Raw genomic sequence first — 17,406 nt, forward strand, 5'->3', positions numbered from 1 at the left:
ATTGACATACTTACTTATGACCAGCTGAAGGTTCAGGCATTGTTTCACTGTTCCCACCCCGCGTTGCCAAAGGCTACTCCTTTGAATACTAAAATAGGCTCTGGGTTGCCAGGACTAAAGAACAAGTTACTTACCTTCATAAACACCTTATCTGGTAGAGACTCTATCTAGCTGCAGATTCCCTACCTTTGATTTTCACAGGCGTCAGGCTGGGTCCGGAAACGTTTGCTGAGCAATACCCCTTGTGCGCGCCGTCAGGTGGCTCCATTTGGCTCCGAGTGACGTCGGTTATGACATTGGAGTACCTATACAGGCACCACCCAGGCAAGCAGACGTCAGTACTTTTAGTTTTTTCAACTCCAGAAGCGCAGAGCCACAAAGCAAATGAAGTAGTCATGTGCAAAATAAGTGCCCTGAAAAGGGGAAGTAATTCTAGCACTACAAAATTAGTCTGCAAAGAGAAGAGGCACAGTGGGGCTGTAAGGAACCTGAAGCTAGACAGAGTCTCTACAGGATAATGCTTTACAGAAAGTAAGTAACTTGTTCATCTGATAGAGACTGGATTCCTTATCTTTGAATTACATATCCAAGCCATACCATCCTGGCAGTGGGTTGCGGACCAATCCCTTACACTAGGAAGTCCTGCAGGACCAAACAGGCAAAATGCCTGTCCCTGCAGTCCTGACTGTCCAGTCGGTAGTGCTTGACAAACATGTGCAAGGAAGCCATATTGCCGTCTGACAGATGTCAAGGAAAGGGACATTCCAAGCCTAGGCCGTAGTCGCAGTCGCAGTCTTTACCCTGGTGAAATGAGCCCTATCCCCCAGATGCCTCAAAGTTATGTTTTGCGAGTCCTTAATAGCGAATTTTAAGGATTCGCTATTAAAGACCCGCAAAACGGGATGCATATAGGAATCGCAATGTTATTTACGATCCCTACTGATTCCTTATTTGCGATTCGCTAATTGCTAATCGCAAATAAGGAATGGCTTTCCCATTCATTCCTATGGGCCTAAAGGCCGATAGGAATGAATGGGGCGTCATTCCTTATTTGCGATTCGCAATTAGCGAATCGCAAATGTGCCGCAATTTCAAGGGTGCCAGGGTGTCCAAAGGACACCCTGTTGCACCCCTGAAATGGTAATGTTCACTGGTGTTGCGCACACACATGTCCCAAGGACATGTGTGTGTGTAATATACAACTTGGAAAAATGTACTAAAGTGCATATTTCTAAGTTTTTGCTATTTACCACGTAGTTTGAATTTGCGGTAAATAGCGACCCCAGATTGCGAATTTGCAATCTTGGAATGGTTCATGCATTGCATTTAAGGAATCGCAATGCGATTCCTTAAATGCAATCGCAATTTGAGAATTCGCAATTATTTGCGAATTCTTATATTGCGAGTGCATGAACCCTTGATGCATCTCAAATGCCATTTTTGCGGGTGCAAACGGCCGAATTTTGCGATTCGCACCGTTTGCGCTCGCAAAAATGCTTAATGCATCTACCTGTTAATCCCTTAGGGTGCTGCTTCTTAGCCAGGGCATAGCAGATCTTAATGCAGAGAACGATCCAGCGAGAGATGGCCCTTTTCTGTACTGCCCTTCCCTTCCTAGATCCCACGTACCCCATAAAGAGTTGGTTATCCACTCGGAACTCTATTGTGTAGTCAGGGTAGAACAACAACGCTCTTTTTGGGTCTACTCAGTGGAGAAGCTCCTCTTTCTTAGACGGATGTGGGGTAGCAAAGATGATGGGCAGCATGATGGGTTGACCCAGATGGAATTGGGTTACAACCTTGGGTAAAAATGATGGATGGGTGCAAAGCACCACTTTGTCAGAAAAAGACATGAAGTAGGGAGGTGTACCGGACAATGCCTACAACTCACAGCAAATGTCGTAGCCACTAAGAATGCTGTTGTGATGCTAAGCAGCCAGAGCGGGACAGTTGTGGAAAGGCTTGAAAGGAGCACGCAAGCTAGGTGAGGACTAAATTAAGATCTCACTGCGGCATAACAAAGGGCATGGGCGGGGAAACAGTGCACCAGCACCTTTAAAAACCTAGTTACAATTGGATACTTGAAGAGAGATGGTTGATTTGGCAGCCGCAAAAAAGCAGACAGGGCAGAAATATAACCCTTGAGAGTTCCCAAAGAATAACCCTGTTGGGTAAGGGTTAGAATGAATAAAGAACACTGGAAAGAGAAGCAGAAAGAGGGTCAATAGACCTTTCTGTACAGTATAATACAAATTTCTGCTAATGGCAGACATATACTGTCTTAATGGTGGGCCGCCTGGCAACCAAAATAACTTTGCATACTTCGGGAGGAAGGTCAAAAGCCATCAACTGCCACACCTCAATCTCCAGCCATGGAGGTGCCAAGTTGACAGATTCGGGTGGGGAACCCTCCTCTGCTGCTGCGACAAAAGATCCTGATCAGAGGATCGACACTTCTCTTTAGAAGCTCTGGATACTAGACTCTCCTTGCCCAGTCCGGAGCCACACGGATGGCTTGGGCCCGGTCGCTCCTGATCTTCTTCAAAACCCTGGGCAGGAGTGGTATTGGCAGAAAGGTGTACAGCAGGCCTGTACTCTACTCGCGATGAAAGGCGTCACTGAGCAATAGCCGCCTTGCAAACTCCAGGGCGCAGTAATGCTGACACTGCGCGTTCTCTTCGGAGGCTAACAAATCTAACCAAGGTTCTCCCTACTGCTGACCTTGCGCCTCCTCTGACTGGAGACGCCCTTTGTGATATGCTAGGCATTGACGGCAAAGTTCGTCCGCCCTGACGTTCAGAGAACCTGCCAGGTGTTGCACTACCAGGGTTATGCCCTGCAGCTCCAGCCATATCCAGAAATGCAAGCCCTCTCAACTAAGGGTCCACGACCCCACTCCCCCCTGCTTGTTGCACTACCACATGGCGTTTGTGTTGTCCTTGAAGACCTGCATTAACTTCCCATTGACAGAGGGAAGAAATGCCCTCAATGCCATCTAAATTGCTCGAAGCTCCAAAAAATTAATGTGGAGCCCCGACTCTGATGGAGACCACTGTCCCTTGATCTCCACCTCTCCTAGATAGCTGCCCCATCCCAGAAATGACGCATCTGTCATGACTTTGAGCTCTGGTTCGGGAAGGGAGAGGGGTCTGCCGTTGACCCAATCATGGTTCGTCAACCACCACTACAGATCTCTCACAGTTCCTTCCAAGATCTGGACCACGTTGGTGAGATTTCTTTGATGCTGTGCCCACTGGAACTTAAGGTCCCACTGCAGAGCCTCCATACACCACCGGGCCCACTTTACCAACAGGATACAGGAGCCAATGAGGCCCAACAGCCTCAGAGTCAGTCTCACCAAAATCCAGGAAAGAGGCCGAAACATCGGATTCATAACCTGAATATGCTGGACCTGCTGCTTGGGAGGATAGGCCAGAAACTGCACTGTGTCCAGAAAAGCTCTGATGAAAGGGCGCATCTGAGAAGGAGTCAGGTGTGACTTCGGCACATTTATAGAGAACCCTAGCGAAAGCAGAAGGTCTGCCATAGTTTGAAGAAAGGAGACAACAGCCTGGGGCGATGATGCCTTCAACAGCCAGTCATCGAGGTAGGGGAAGACTGACATCCCTAACCTGCATAGATGAGCTGCGACCACGGCCGTCACCTTGGTGAACACCTATGGGGCACTGGTAAGGCCAAAGGGGAGAACGGTAAACAAAGTGCTCGCGGCCTACCTTGAACTGCAGGTAACACCTGTGTCCCAGCAGGATGGGGAAGTGGAAATAGGCATCCTGCAGGTCCAACTCTAGCATCCAGTCTTCTTGGTCTAGAGCAGACAAGACAAGACCTGAGCTAGAGTGAGCATCTTGAACTTCGCCTTCTTGAGGAAGAGAATGACAGTACCACTGCCTACTTCTGAAACCGGACCCTTTCTATAGCTCCCTTGACCAAGAGAGCTGTAACTTCCTCCTGGTGCTATTTCAGAGGATTCTCCATCAGCCGTTCCTGATTTGGCAGAACAGGAGGAGGGAAAAGAGAGGAAAGGCAGAGAATAGCCCTCCTGAATGATCTGCAAGACCCACTTGTCTGATGTTATGAACCTCCAGTGGGGGAGATGATGATAGACTCTCACCCCAACTGGAGTGGGTGTGGTCTTGCAGAGTCAGACTAGGAGTGCATGAAGGCTGTGGCTGCAGAGGGCAGGGTGGCTGATGACTTTTGACTTCCATGGTCGGAAAGAACTGCGTCCACATCGCTGCACAGCTTGTGAAGCCTGCGCAGGACGGTGGCTGGGATAGGCTGATGCGGCTGGGAACTCCTGCCCTGATTATTATCAATTTCCACTCCCAAATGCATTATTTTGTCAGAAAAAAAAGAGCTGTACATAGAAAAAGGAGGGAGAAGAGATTACTGCTGCAGTAGCAGCACGTTCTGAAAGCTCACCAATGACACTGAACGGCTCGTCAGAAAGGTTGGGGGTAGTGGACAGAGGTGAACATAAAGAACACATTTCTGACACTGTGGAAAACTCTTTCTGGTTGATACTCTATCTAACCGTCAGTTAGAGTGTCCAGCATAAAGAGCATTATGAAAGATAAGTAATGTTCTTTCTGATGGATATTGTCGAGTTACTCACGTTTCTGCAGGAACGTCATGCAAGGAAGACAGGTCCCAACATCCCTAGGTCACTGCTATACCCAACCAAGTCAAAGCAACAACAGTAAACCAGGGAAAGTGGGGATGAAAAGAAAATATGTCCCACGTCATCCCCCACTCAAGGACAGGACCAGGCAACCAGGAAAAAGCCCTACCTGAAAAAAGATAGAAAGTGTAAGTGAAAATATAGCAAGTGAAATGCTAATCGTTATATGAATTATGCGCAATCATTAAGTACCTCGTCGTTCCCTTCTTTTGCTAAATAAAAATAGAGTGGTTCACATAGTGCATTAGTCTTGGTCTAGAACAAAAAGGAATGGAAGGATCAAAATCAGGTACCCCCTACTGTTAGTGAATAGCAATCACAATAGAGAAGCCATCTAACACCCATCGCAGACTACTAACGACTCTTAAGACATGAATATTGAATTGGGATCTTCTTTGTACCTAAATACCTGGTTAACATAATGTATACACAAGCTCTCTATTCTGGAGCAATTCTTAAATCTTTTAAGTAAATTAGGTGGTAATAACGTGGTATTCCTTTTACTTGTAGGAATACAATGGTGAAAAAGAAGACAGGATAAAACGGATCTCCAGGGACCTGGTTCCCAACAGATAATTATATGCTAATTATTAACATAAATACTTATTTGCAGCGAGAAACGCTGTTACCGTCTCACTGACAGTTTCCTTTCTTTGTTTCAGGGAGATTGGATGGCCAAACCGCAAGAGACGAGAAGGAGGTGTCTAAAGTTTGCTGGGGGACTCGAGAACGCCTGAAGGAATCCTGGATCTGGCGCGGGACTGCAAAAGTCCAAATAAATCCAGATAACTTTTAAAACAGGATTCAGTTTATTGAAGAAAAGCACAGTACATCTGTCCATGCTGAAATCCAGTCCTGTATGACCATCAGCACATTCTGACCGTGATGTCATACAAACTGCAGAGTCAGTGCCACAGATCAAAAGAATACACATTCTAGTTTAAAAGGGCAACACAATAAAAAGGGAAATGAAAAGAACTATTGTTACTTACCTGTAAACAGGTGGTTCTCCAGTATTGGTGTCTTTCATAGATTCACATGCTTGAATATTCCCCGTCGTCGAAGTGGGAGTCCCACGGTATATAAAAAATAGCAATAATGCTAATATAACATAAATGATAATATCATATAATCATAAAATAGAGATAATACACTGTAAAAAACCTCTACAATGGTAACTTCCATAGGAAGACAGTATAAGAGAAAAAACTCATTTGTAACATATCAGTGTCATTATGTTGGTCCAAACTGCAGCCAATCAGGCTCACGCACCCTCTAGAACCTTCTCCTCAGAAGCTCAAGCCCTCAGATTTTCGTAGCACTAGTAACAATAGCGTATGAGGAGAAGAGAGCCTCTGAGGGGAGGAAGGGTGGGTCGCATGTGAATCTATGAAAGACACCAATACTGGAGAACCACCTGTTTACAGGTAAGTAACAATAGTTCTTCTCCAGTATTAGGGGTGTCTTTCATAGATTCACATGCTTGAATAGAATAGATAGCAGTAACTCCTTAGCACTGGGATTGCAAGCATCTTCACAAGAAGTAAACACATAGCTTAAAAGCATATAGCAATCACAGAAGAGAACGGAGGAGGGAACAGAGGCTCACCTTATTTAAAGAGATGGCGAAGCACTGCTTGCCCCACTGCGGTATCCGCCTCGTTGATGGAATCCAAACAGTAATGTCTGGTAAAGGTGTGCCTATTCGACCACGTTGCCGCCCGGCAAATCTGGTGTAGAGGCACTCCGGCAAACAAGGCGGTGGAGGACGCCATCGCTCTCGTCGAATGTGCCTTCACAGGACCCTGTAAAGGCTTGCCAGCTTGTTGGTGACAGTAGGATATGGCTGCTGAGAGCCATCTTGCAAGTGTCTGTTTTGTCACTGAATGTCCCCTTCGCATTCTTCCATATGCTACAAAAAGCTGATCTGATTTGCGGAAGGGGGCAGTTCTTGAAATGTAAAACTTTAGACAACGGCTGATGTCTAAGGAATGAAGGCGTTGTTCTGCCGGTGACTGTGGATTCGGAAAGAAAGTCTTCAAGAAGACAGGTTCGTTCAGATGGAAATCTGTAGGCACTTTTGGCAAAAAAGAGGGATTGGTCCGAAGAGACACCCCATCTGGTTTGAATTGCAAATAAGGAGGCTTGATTGTGAAAGCATGAAGATCGCTGACACGGCGAGAAGACGTTAGGGCCAAAAGCAAAACGACCTTCCAGGTAAGAAACTTGTTGTCTGCTCTGTGGATTGGCTCAAAAGGAGGCTTCATGAGCTGTGACAATATCACGTTGAGCTGCCATGTCGGAGGCGGGCGTCTGATAGGAGGAAACTTCCTGAAGAGACCTTTAAAGAATTGTCTGATAATTCTGGATGAGCAGAGAGAGGTTGAGCCATCATGCCTGAAACGTGAAATAGCTGCCAGAAAGACCCTCAAGGTGGCATGAGAGAGGCCAGACTGAGCAAGGCTTAGAAAGAAGGGCAACAGCTGTTCTGGGGCAGAAGTGAGTGGGTGGACATTTGCTTCTGCGCACCAATGGCAAAACCGTTTCCACTTTAGTTTGTACGTTTGAACAGTTGAGGAAGCTCTAGCAGAAGCCAGAATCTCTCTGCATTCCTGGGGCATCTCTAAATTCGCGAATTCGAGGAATTCAGGTTCCATGCCCATAACTGAAGAGTGGTCGGGTCTGGATGGCAGACTTGGCCCTCGTCCATGGACAGAAGATCTGGCCGTGGATGCAGACGAATGGGCGTGCATTGGGACAACAGAAGAAGTTCCGAGAACCAAGCCTGTCTGGGCCAACGAGGTGCAATCAGTATCAAGTGGCAGGGTTGCCTGCGCATCTTCCACAACGTCCTCGGCACCAATGGTATGGGAGGAAACGCATAGGCGAACAGGCCGCTCCAGTCCATGAGAAGGGTGTTGCCGCTGGACCCCGGATGAGGATGCCAGCTCGCAAAGGCGGGGCACTTCCGATTCAGTGGAGTGGCAAAAAGGTCCATCAGGGGACGACCCCAACGGCGGAACACCATGTCCAGAGTTTGTTGATGAAGCTCCCACTCGTGGGTAGACGATGTGGACCTGCTCAACGAATCCGCTAGGATGTTTGAAACCCCCGGCAGATGGACCGCCGTCAGGGAGATTCGATGATGAAGAGCCCAGTTCCAGATCTTCTGAGCTAGCCGAGACAAGGGCTGAGATCTTGTGCCGCCCTGTTTGTTCATGTAGTGCATGCTGGTTGTGTTGTCCGTTTGAACCAGCACGGACTCTCCTTGCACTACTGGCAGAAAAGATCTGAGAGCAAGGAAGATCGCCAGCAGCTCCAATCTGTTGATATGCCATGTTCGTTGTGACGGTGTCCACTTCCCTTTGATTGAAAGGTCTAGGAGATGAGCTCCCCAACCCTCCATGGATGCATCTGTGGTCAGCGTTAGATCCGGAGGAAGGGCCAGAAAGGAAACTCCTTCGTTTAGGTTGGATGGTTCTCTCCACCAAAGGAGACTGTCTTTCATGCGAGACGAGACTCTCACTAGATCGTTGAAGGATCCTGACACTTGGCGCCATTGCAGGTCTAGTTCCTCCTGAATAGGGCGAGTGCGGAGCCTGCAGTTCGGAAGCAGAGCGATGCAGGACGACGCCATCCCCAGAAAGGACTTCAACATGCGCACAGAAACTGACTGTTTTGAACGGATGAGGGTGACCAGACGTACTATTTTCACCTGTCGTTCTTGGGAAACGAAGGCTTTTGATAATTCCGTGTCGAGAATGGCACCCAGGAAGTTCCTTCTTTGTGATGGTGTTAAGTGTGACTTGTCCACGTTGATGGTCAACCCCAGCGACTCGAAAGTCCGCAGGCAGAGACTTGTGTCGTGAGCCAGCTGAAGAGGAGACGGAGATTTCAGAAGGCAATCGTCCAGATAAGGAAAAATCTGCACTCCTTGAAGACGTAGATAAGCCATGACTGGGGCCAGGACCTTCGTGAAAACACGAGGTGCCGAACGCAGGCCGAAAGGCAGCACCTTGAATTGGTAATGGACAGTGCCCACCTTGAACCTCAGAAATTGGCGATGTTGTTGCAGAATCGGCACATGAAAATAGGCGTCTTGCAGATCTATCGTGGACAGAAAATCTCCGCTGCAGAGAAGCCGCAAGACTTCTGACAATGTGAGCATGCGGAAAGACTGCTGTTTCAGAAAGAAATTGAGCGCCCTCAAATCCAGTATAGGCCGCCACTCTCCCGTCTTCTTGGCAATGAGGAAAAAACGTGAGTAGAAACCTGTCCCTTGTTGTGATATAGGAACCACTTCGACTGCACCTTTTAGTATGAGAAGACGAACTTGATGTTGCAATTCTAGAAAATGGGGAGGTGGCGGGCCTGATGGCGGAGAATGAGGAGGAATCTCTGTGAACTCCAAGGCATGACCCTTGCGAACAATGTCCAATACCCATTGGTCCGATGTTATCAGAGACCATTGGGAATAAAACCGCGAGATTCTCCCTCCAACTCCTTGTGTGACATGAGAGTCACTGGCGTTTGTTGTTGGCACCCCTATAAGTAGGTTTTCCTTTATAGGGTCGTGACTGATTTTGTCGAGTAGACTGCTGAGAGGAGTAACGTTGATTGCCTTGGTTGAATTGGCGGTACTGAGTGTGTCCTCCTCGAAAATTCGTGGAAGACGAACCTCTTCCACGGGCGCCACGAAAGGGCTGCTTCTTAAATTGTAAGGAGACTAGCGATTTTGCTGTATCGGTGTCCTTTTTAATTGACTCAAGCGCCTCGTCAATGTGAGCGCCAAAAAGAGATTCACCGTCATAGGGCATGTCGAGTATCTTCGACTGGACTTCTTGCCGGAAAGAAGTGGATTTAAGCCAGCCCTGGCGGCGGAGAGCCGCAGCACTGGCGAGGATGCGAAATCCCGTACTCGCCACATCAATCGCGCAGTCAATCATTTCCTCTGACGCCCTCATGCCATCCTGGAGAACTTGCTGGGCTTCCGCTCTGGACGCTTCTGGAATTAGAGAAACGAATGCGGAAATGTCCGACCACATTTGCCTGTCGAAGCGACCTAGAATGGCCAACGCATTTGCAGCGCGTACCGATGTAGAGGACATGGTGGAAAATTTCTTCCCAATGGCGTCCAAACGTCGACCCTCTCTATCAGGTGGAGTAGTGAGAGGAGTCGCCGGATTACGGGATCGTCGCTGTGCCGCCTGTGTGACAACCGAGTCCGGTTTGGGATGCGACAGCAAACAAGCAGGTGAACCCGCAGGAGCCTTGTACTTCTTTTCCAGGCGAGGGACTTGTGCCGGCAAGGAGTTAGGAGAATGCATAATTCTTATCCCTTCTTTCCATACAAATTCTATGATTGGTATGGTGTGAATTTGTTTGTATGGTTTGTTTTTGAAATCGTAGAGAAAGCAATCTTCTTGCCGTTGTTCTCTCGGCAATTTAAAGCGGTCCGCCGCTTTATTCATCAGCACATGGAAGCTTGCTGTATCAATGGTAGGCGCATCACCCGCCTCTGGCTGTTGCGGAGAAGGTGTCTGTATCCGATAGTCGTAATCCGCCATATCTGGATCCTGATCATCGTCAGTATCCTGGTGTAATTCCCCTTCTTCACTGTCCGACTCATCCACCCCGTGCGCACCAGGTTGCGGAAGAAGAGGGGGGTGAGGGCGGGGAAGCTCTGTCAAAATGGGCTGCTCCAAAGACTGTGGATGGGTGGCAGGGCCGGAGTCCTCCGCAGGAGCGTGGCTTGGAGTACCCTGAGGGGTAGGCGGAAACCTTCTGTTGTAGTCATCCAGCATATGCTGGAGGTTTGAAAACAAAGAAACTGGAAAAGATGCCATAGGCAACTGGACAAATTGGTCATCCGGTTGGACCACTTCCTCCACGTCCTCCTGGTCAGAACTGGAGTCTTGACATTTTATAATCAATTCTGATGGACTGTGAGCTTCATCGTCATCATCTTCCCCCATAGATCCAGTCTCGTGATCAGTTGCCATCAAAGGCGAGGGTAATTGGAGATCAGGAGGCGGCAGCTGCATAGAAGAATCCCTGCCAGAGGTCAAGGAAGGCAGTGGTACCAGAGGCATGGTGGCAAAAGAACCCGATCCTGACGAGGATCCTGAACATGCCGCTGAAGAAATCGCCATCGTCGACGAGGTAGGGCCCACTGAGGGATTCGTCGTCGACGGTATCGTCGTCGACAGAACGTGCGTCGACGGAGCCGTCTTTGCTGGAATCTGAGGAGACGGTGTCTTCGTCGACGGTATCTTCGTCGACGATACTTTCGTCGACGGTATCGTCGTCGACGGTACCTTCGTCGACGGTACCTTCGTCGACGGAACCGGCGTCGCCTTCTTCGACGACGACGCCGTCGTCATGGAGCTGGTCGACGGAGCACTCGACGTCGACGGGGCTCTCGTCGTCGGAACCATCGTTGCCTTCTTCGTCGACGATGCCGACGTCGACGAGGTGGTCGACGGAGAGGCTGACGTCGACGGGACCTTCGTCGACGAGGAATTCTTCGACGTCGAAGAGGTTTTCTTCGTCGACGGCAACTTCGTCGCCGACGAGACAATAGGGATCGTCGACGGGATCGTAGGAGTTCTCGTCGACGTCGAGGATGTCGACATCACCATCGTCGACGACGAGGAAGCAGACGTCGTCGTCACAGAGGTCGTCGACGAAGACAGCAAAGCCAATCTTGTGGACGGAACGGTCGTCGACGAGCCCGTCGACGACCTGGGAGTCAGGACTGTCAGAATACTGATAGAGCCTGGACAAGACGCCTGAGAGCCAGGTCTCGTGGGCGTTGACACAGAAGGCATAGAATTTGAAGATTGTGCCACAGGCAAAGCCAGCTTTTTCTTTTTCTGAAGAAAAGGAGAAGGCAAGTCTTGAACACTCCCACGCTTGGAAGGAACAGTGGAACAGCCTGACTGAAGACTTACTGCGTCTGACAGAACATCTTCTTTATCTTGGAGGCGCTTCAACCATATAAGAAGGCGACCTTCCCTGTCTCTGAGAGTCTTAGAAGGAAGAGCTCTACAGATTTTACATTCATCCACCTTGTGGTCAGGGTACAGGCAGTAAATACACTTTTGGTGGGGGTCCTTCTCAAACAAACGTAGTTTCCCACATGAAGAGCAAGCTCTAAACAAGGACTTCTTACTTGACATTCTTGGAAAAATAATTTGAAGAGACAAACTTTGAAGAAAACTGAGCAGAGCTCAGGGACACTCCCTTCACACGACGTGCGGTAGAAAATCTGAGGGCTTGAGCTTCTGAGGAGAAGGTTCTAGAGGGTGCGTGAGCCTGATTGGCTGCAGTTTGGACCAACATAATGACACTGATATGTTACAAATGAGTTTTTTCTCTTATACTGTCTTCCTATGGAAGTTACCATTGTAGAGGTTTTTTACAGTGTATTATCTCTATTTTATGATTATATGATATTATCATTTATGTTATATTAGCATTATTGCTATTTTTTATATACCGTGGGACTCCCACTTCGACGACGGGGAATATTCAAGCATGTGAATCTATGAAAGACACCCCTAATACTGGAGAAATAATGTTACAAGATATAACACATTTCCTTCCTTAGAAAAAAATTAAGACAACACATTTCTGCATTTGGAAACATGTCTAACATTCCAAACATGTCCACCTTGTGTTACAATACTATTTCGATTAACTTTGACAACTCTAACCGGTTTACCAAATTTACTATTCCCTTTAAGAATAATGCCTGTTTTTTTAATTCTAACCAATTCTCCAACTCTAAAATCAGGAACTTTAACTTTCATGCGGAGATCATACAAATCTTTACTCTTCTGTTGTTTCTTTTCAATATTACGGGTTAACATTTAATTTCATTATCAACATCAGAAGGATAACACTTCACATTCTTCTTTAGCCACCAAGGGCATAGTTTAGAAATAGGATCCCGCCCCTTTAGTAAACGGAAAGGCGAAACTTCTGTTGTTGAATGAGGAGTGATCCGGTACATCCATAACCTTTCCCTCAACTTATCTTTCGAATCAGCTCCAAAACCTCTAGCCCACATAATATCTTGCTTTAAGACCCTGTTAAACCTCTCCACCTGGCCAATTCCTTGAGGTTCATTAAGGGGAGTAGTAACATGACTGATATTATGATATTTTAAGAATTCTTCCATCTCATAGACTTTAGTTGTACACCATTATCTGAAATAATGACTTCTGGTGTTCCTTCACGAGCACAAACCTCCTTTAAGAATAAAATGACACTTTTGGTATCCACACGTGGAACCAACTTAACTTCAGGCCATTTCGTATGGTAATCCACCATGACCATAGCAAATCTACAATCTTGTGGCAAAAAATTGAAAGGACCAGCAATGTCTAATCCTAATTTTTGCCAAGGGAAACTGGGCCACTTTATAGGAACTAGAGGAGCAGGATAACATTTAAGGGATTTCTCACTATTAACACACTCTGAACATTCTCTCACAATTCTATCCACAAATCTATCCATGCCAGGCCACCAAAAGGTGGATCTGATAAGTTTTTTCATGGATGACATACCCAAATGTGTCTCATTACTCAAAGATAAGATTGTTTCACGTAAAGAGCTGGGAGGAATACATTTTCCATCCTTATACACCAAATTACCTTCCACCATAATCTCTTCAGCAATCTTCCAAAATGGTTGCAGATCTTCCGTAATCTCATCCTTTTGTGGCCAAACCACCAAGGTAAATTTAATAACATCCTGTAACAACTTATCTTCATTCATTCCCTTCATCCACAAATCCTCGGAAATAACACCAAATCTTCCAGGCCACAACTCTGTGATACTGGAAAAAACTTCACCAGAACACTCTTCATCCTCAACTTCACAAGGTAGCCTTGACAAACAATCCGCAACAACATTACATTTCCCTGGAACATATTCAATGCTAAAAGAGTACTCTTGTAATCGTGACATTAATCTTGCTATCCTAGCAGTGGCATTTAATCCTCCACCTGGCGATAAAATATTAATTAAAGGTTTGTGATCTGTCTTAATTATGAACCTTGCACCCCAGATATAATTTCTGAAATGTTCCACACTCCACACACAGGCCAACAATTCCTTTTCAATTACCGCATAATGTCTCTCTGTAGCATTCAACGTTCGGGATGTGAACGCTACATTCCATGCTTCCTTACCGGTGACTTGAGACAAAACACACCCTAGCCCATAAAGACTAGCATCAACCGTAAGAACACATGTTTTACCCATACAAAATGGTTTGAGAGATGGAGCGGCAACCATGTCTTTTTTAACCACATGGATGCTGCACATATTCCTCTGCTGTGCTGAACAGCAATAAAAACGGTGTGGTCATGACGAGCTCAGCTCGTCAGGAGCACAGGAGCATTGTACTGCATGACGAGCTGAGCTCGTCATGAGCATGGAAGGGGTTAATATTCTCAAACGCAACCTGCTGTCTTGTACCCCACACAAATTCCACATTCTTTCTAGACAATTCTCTCAACGGTTCCATTTTCTCAGCAAAATTCCTGATGAATTTACTGTAGTATTCACATAAACCAGAAAACGACAGCAGTTTCTCTTTTGAATCAGGAGATGGTGCCTTAAGTATTGCATCAACCAAAGACTTTTTAGGAATCACACCTTCTTTTGACAAAGTGTGCCCTAGGTATTCAACCGAATCTTGATATAACTTACACTTATTCTTCTTTAAGGTAAGACCATGATCTTTAAGAATTTTGCACACTGTCTTAATATGTTCTGAATGTAACATTCTATTCTGTGAAAAAATCAATATATCATCTTGGAAGCACTTTACAAATGATTCTACACTGCTGAATAGATGGCACATAGATCTCTGAAATACGGAGGCCACAGAGGCCAGCCCAAAAGGCATTCTCCTAAATTGAAATAGACCAAAAGGTGTGATAAAAGCCGCCAAGTGTCGAGATTCCTCTGATAGCTCCACCTGATGATAGGCCGACCTGAGATCCAAAGTCGAGAAAATTGTAGCTCCTCCCAACATGCTAACTACCTCATTAATGTTAGGTAGGGGATGACAATCTACCAGAATGTTGGCATTCAACGCTCGAAGATCAACACATAGCCTCAAAGAGTTAACAGATTTCCGTGCTAAAACAATCGGAGAAACCCACTCCGATGACTCCACTTCCTCAATTACTCCCTCATGTAACATCTCTTTCAACAGCTTTCCTAATTCTTCTCTTACAGTCAATGGAACATTCCTTAATTTCTGCCTTACAGGAACAGCAACTTTCTTTAATTTAATCACATGACGGAAACCCTCTAACCTTCCTAAAGAATCTGAAAATACTCCTGGAAATTCTTTTCCAATGTCATCAAAATAGTCATTCAAGACTTTTTTATCTTCCACAACCATTACGGGTTCTTTGTTGCGAAGATTAAGCATTATCCCTAGTTTTCACTGATCACGCCATCCCAACACATTCACACCCTTCCTAGCAACATATACATTCACACCCTTCCTAGCAACATATAATTTTATAAAAGCTGTCCTCCCCTTAAACTCAACCTCTGAAGCAACATATCCTATAAAGTCAATTTCAGTTCCATTAAAACTTTTCGCTAAAATATCTGGAGAATTCAAATCACTCAAGGATAAGGCATTACCATACTTTTCATTGAAATATACCTTGGTAATAATAGTCCGTGGAGAACCAGAATCCGCCATCAGTTCAAGTGTTTCACCCAGGAAAGTAACCACACACTTTGGGGATCCCAGACTGTCTTCAACAGCGCACACATCAATAACAGAAACTATTAACCCTTGTGAAGGATTCTCTCCCAAATCTCTCACACTAGACACTCCGATGCTTTTACTAGGTAAGTTTATTTTAGTATCAAAACCCTTCTTCCGATCATCTCTGCACACCTTGGCAAAATGTCCCACGCGCCCACACTTGATACATTCTTTACCTATTGCTGGACAAAATTTAAATGATGCCACATGGTTGGTACTTCCGCACCTAAAACATACCACATTCTTGTTGGATTGATATATTGGTTTCGTGGGAACACATTTTTTAACAACACAAACTTCATCAATGCATTTACTACTATCACCTTTGGCACTCACATCCTCAATAGTCTTCCTCCATTTGTCAGTTTGATCAAAGGCTTTAGCTGTAGCGATCGTATCATGCAGGTTAGGGTTCCCTAAAATCCATAACTGTTCTTGCGTTTTTTTACTTCTTACATTAACTATGATTTGGTCTCTAATCATCTCATCTGCTAAATTTCCAAAGTTACAAGAAATTACCAAACTTCTAAGAGCAGTAAGAAAATCATCGAAACTTTCAGACTCCCTTTGTGCCCTGGTATAAAACTTATACCTATTTAGTGCTATACTCGTGGTCGGTTAAAAACGAGTTTCCATCCTCATCAATGCTTCATCAAACGTACCCAAATCACCACTAGCAGTAGGTAAAGTTCTAAACACTGCTTGCCCGTCAGACCCCAAGCAGTGTAGTAATATATTCTTTTTTCTCTCATTCCCCATCCTTTCCCCATCAATAGCTTTTAAATACGTTATGAACTCTTCTTTCCATCTATACCATGGAATTGGTGGTTCACCTTTCGATTAGAGAAACTTACTAGGTGGATCAAACTGCATGTTAACTCAAATTAAAGCGATAAAACAAGGAAAATTAAAAAAAAACAATTTACTTAAATTTGCACAATATGCGAATTAAAATAGTAACACATCAACATATAAATAACTTGAGCCAAAATTAAATAGAGTTACTGCTGTGCACATCAGCGAATGAAGTTGAAAATATGAATGAATGTAATATTCTTCTTAAAGATGTGCGCTGTGTTCAAATAGCCAATAGAGTGAAATCCGCTAAATATATTTTCTAAATATGACAAGAAATGTTTAGTAATTACATCCCATGCAACTGTGAAGATCTTCAAGAAAATTTGAAGTAGATCGCGGAGTTTCTCAAATCAAAATGGCCGCCGACGTCAAATCATCATCGTGCACGCATCAACACGATGACGTGATACGTTGCGTTTCCACGCGCTTTGCCTTTCCTCTCACGTAGCGTTTCCTCAGTGATGCCTCTGATGATGCGTCGTCATGGTTGCTTCACCGAATGACGAGTAAGTTCTGTGAGATGCAGCGCGTGTTTTGACTGCAGCGCGTCTTTTAAATTAAGCACAGTTGCAGGAACGACGATACATCGGTACATCGATGTACATGAATGTAGAAATGTAGAAATCCGTTCAAATTGGTAGAACAGTAGTTCAAATTGGCAGAGCAGTAGTTCAGCAACACAATGTATAAACTATAGTCCAAATCGGCAGTTCAGTAAAATTGCAATATCAAAATGCGTTATCCTTTTCACGAAAATAGATGCAAGCTTGTCAATCCACGAAGCAAAAATAATGTAAAATCCTTATTTTCTTGTAGTTCAAAGAATTAATCCTCCAAGTATCAAATATATATAGTAAATCCAAACTGAAAAGTCAGTTCCTTAAAATATGACAAAATATATCCAATAAATCCAAAATTGGTACCACTCCTGTGCTTCTGTATGTAGCAGGTACCTGTTGTCCTGGTCGCCAATGTAAAAGTCCAAATAAATCCAGATAACCTTTAAAACAGGATTCAGTTTATTGAAGAAAAGCACAGT

At 45.4% G+C, this 17,406-nt stretch overlaps 1 protein-coding gene across 2 annotated transcripts in view; it reads right to left on the bottom strand.

The window, feature by feature from the left end:
* HIC2 (HIC ZBTB transcriptional repressor 2) overlaps positions 1 to 17,406 on the bottom strand; it is a 587,905-nt gene that overhangs the window by 513,276 nt on the left and 57,223 nt on the right. The window lies entirely within an intron of this gene.

This window comes from Lissotriton helveticus, chromosome 11 (assembly GCF_964261635.1).
Source record: "Lissotriton helveticus chromosome 11, aLisHel1.1, whole genome shotgun sequence".
Classification (NCBI taxonomy): Eukaryota; Metazoa; Chordata; class Amphibia; order Caudata; family Salamandridae; genus Lissotriton; species Lissotriton helveticus.